The following is a 3480-nucleotide window of genomic DNA, read 5'->3' on the forward strand; positions in this document are numbered from 1 at the left end:
TCGACGTGCTCAGACTCATCTCGTGAATAGATCAAAATGTCGTCAATTAATACAACAATGAATCTGTCTAAATAGGGTCTAAAAATCTAATTCATCAAATCCATAAAAATCGCAGGAGCATTAGTCAATCCGAAAGGCATAGCAAGAAATTCATAATGTCTGTACCTCATTCTGAATGTAGTTTTCAGTAGATCCGAATCTTTCACTCGCAACTGATAGTAGATAGACCACATATCAGTATTTGAAAACATTGTTGCCCCTTTCAACTGATCAAACAAATCATCTATTCTCTGTAACAGATACTTATTCTTTATTGTAACCTTATTGAGCTATTGATAGTCAATACACATTCTCATTGACCCGTCTTTCTTCTTTACAAACAATACCGGTGCACCCAAGGGCAAAAAACTAGGTCGTACAAAACCTCTAACTTTTAACTCTTGCAACTAAGATTTCAACTCTTTCAATTTTGTTGGAACCATTCTGTTCAGAGCTATAGATATCGATGAAGTTCCCGGTACTAACTCAATAGCAAATTCAACCTCTCTGATCGGTGGTAACCCAGGCAACTCCTCTGGAAACACATCTAGAAACTCACAGACTATCAGCATTGATTTAATGTTCGATTCAAACATTTTTGTATCCAGCACATACGCAAGGTAAGCTTCACAACCTTTTCTCACACATTTCTTAGTTGACATATATGAAATCACAACAGGCAATTCACTCGATTCATCTGATTCAATTCGAATGATTTCATTATTCAAACATTTCAATTCAAGTATCTTTTGTCTACAATTCACAATAGTATCATGTAGCATTAACCAATCCATACCCATAATTACATCGAATTCATCAAAAAGTAGTAGCATCAAATCAGCCGAAAAATAGTAATCTCGAGTCATTAAAGGACAGTTCTTGTAGACTTTATCAACTAAGGCATACTTGCGTAAGGGGTTCCATACTTTAGTCACAAACTCAGTAGACTCAATAGGCAAATTCTTACTAAACACTAAATTTTGAAAAACATACAAATGAGTTGATCCAGGATCAATAAATGCAATAACATTAGTGTCATAAAGAGAAAATGTACCAGTGATAACATTAGGTGATGACACCTCAACGAGAGCGCATATAGCGGAAGCTTTAGCAAGTGCTCTCGCTTTAGATTTCATAGCTAAATCTTTTGTCGTGCCTTTACTACTAGTCACATTTCCCGTATTTCTTGGTGGCCTCCCTCTAGTAGCTGTGTTACTCAGTCTTGCATTCTAAAATTTATCTTTCTCTACTAATTCAGGGCAATCCCGTATGAAATGATCTTGTGAGCCACATTTAAAACAAGCCCGGTTATTCATTTTGTATTCACCAGAATGACGTCTTCCATATTACTAACATTTAGGTCTATAATTTTTGACATTGCCAACACTCGATACCGATGTAGCTTGAGTTTTAGGACTTGAGTATTGTTTTCCACGATCTCTATTTGAATACTCGATTAAAGCATTTGGATGTGTGTACAAGTCTCTGGATTTCTTCGACAAAGATTGATATGGCTTATTCATCAATCTTTTTCTTGAATCTCTAGCCTCTATATCTGCTTTTCTCTTTTGTTTGCTAAGCTCCTCAGTTTTGCAAGCTCTTTCAACCAGGACAACAAAAACTTTCAATTCTAGAATTCTGACTAGAAGTTTAATATCCTCGTTCAACCCATCAATGAACCATTTGCACATGATTTCTTCAGTAGAAACATACTCTCGAGCATACTTACTCAATCTTACGTATTCTCTTTCATACTCAGTCACAGTCATACAGCTCTATTTTAGTTCTAAAAATTTTTTGTACTTTTGATCGAGGAATCCCTGACTTATATATTTCTTCCAGAACTCAATCTTAAAGAATTCCCAATTAACTCTCTCTCTCTCAGTACTACAGACACCAAAGTATTCCACTACTGATGTGTTGTATCTCTCAATAATGAAATAACACACTTTAAACACTCAGCTGGCATGCACGAAAGTTTATCAAATACCTGAATAGTATTTTCAAGTCAAAATTCAAATTTTTTGCGATCATCATCAACGGTAGCTCTGAATTCTTCATCCCCGTACTTTCAGGTTTTAACTCTTGGTGGCTTATTTAGCCGTTGAAGTTCCACAACTTGAGGAGCTATGTGAACCGGTTAGGGATTAGGTAGGCATGGAGGTTGTTGTAAAGCCGAATTTGTCCAGAAAAATTGCATGAGCCATTCATTCATCATTTGGAAAAAGCCTTCTTTAGCCTCTCCTCCATTACTACTTGATACATTTCTAGATTCAGATGGTGTTGTCCCTTGAGCGAGAGCTGGCGTATTACTCTCAACATCATCAGCTGCAGCTCGATCGGGATCCATTTACTATACAAAAAAAGATTTTAATTTGTCATGAGTCATCACAATATGACAGGTTATATATGGCATGTGTAACACCCCGAACCCGAGACCGTCACCGGAGTCGAACACGAGGTGTTAACAGACTTTTAAAAAAATTTCCAGACACTGCCAATCTGCGTAATAGTTACTTTAAAAATCATATCTTGAGTTTCACAACTCGAAAATCAGTTTCGTGATTTTTCCCTGAAACTAGACTCATATTCCCATCTACATATTTTTTTATAGAATTTTTGGTCGGGCCAATTAGTACAGTTTATTAGTCAAAGTCTCCCATGTTACAGGGATCGACTACACTGACCTTTGCGCATTACGACCTGGATATCTCCCTGCACAGAGCTTCAATACTGATGGCGTTTGTTTCTATAGAAACTAGACTCAGAGAGGAATCTATACATATATGGTATGACTCCTAATTGTCTCTGGTTAATTTGTAATGAATTTCCAAAGTCGGAACAGAAAATCCAGAAACCGTTCTGGCCCTGTCTCACAAGAACCTGAATATATCTTAACATACTGTCCGTATGATTGTTTCGTTACTTTCCTATGAAAATAGATTCATCAAGGTTGGTTTAACTAATTTATTCACTATTTAATTCCATTCCTACTATTTTTAGTGATTTTCTGAATCTACATCACTGCTGCTGTCAGCATCTGCCTTTAAGGTAGACTTTACCTATTTCATGGTTTCCATGATTCAACTAGCCCCTTTTGCATAAATAGCACAATTTATGATAGTGATTAACCATTCCCATGGCCAATCCTTGTCAAGCATATCCACACCAAATGATTATAACATTATACTCAAACACATATAAGCCATTTTCGCATGGCTATCCAAAATTATACAAGTCCAAAGGGTCCATGACCCACAACAAACGGGTAGTCCTATACATGCCATTTCGAAGTTCAAACAAAATTGTACCAAAAGGGGGCTTTGATAGTGTGGGCGACTTTGACTTCAAGATCCCGAGTCCGATAGCTGGAGAACCAAATCTATAAAACAGAGGAGCAATGAAACGGAGTAAGCAATTTATGCTTAGTAAGTTTTGAGC

This window comes from Gossypium hirsutum, chromosome A11, assembly GCF_007990345.1.
Source record: "Gossypium hirsutum isolate 1008001.06 chromosome A11, Gossypium_hirsutum_v2.1, whole genome shotgun sequence".
NCBI lineage: Eukaryota > Viridiplantae > Streptophyta > Magnoliopsida > Malvales > Malvaceae > Gossypium > Gossypium hirsutum.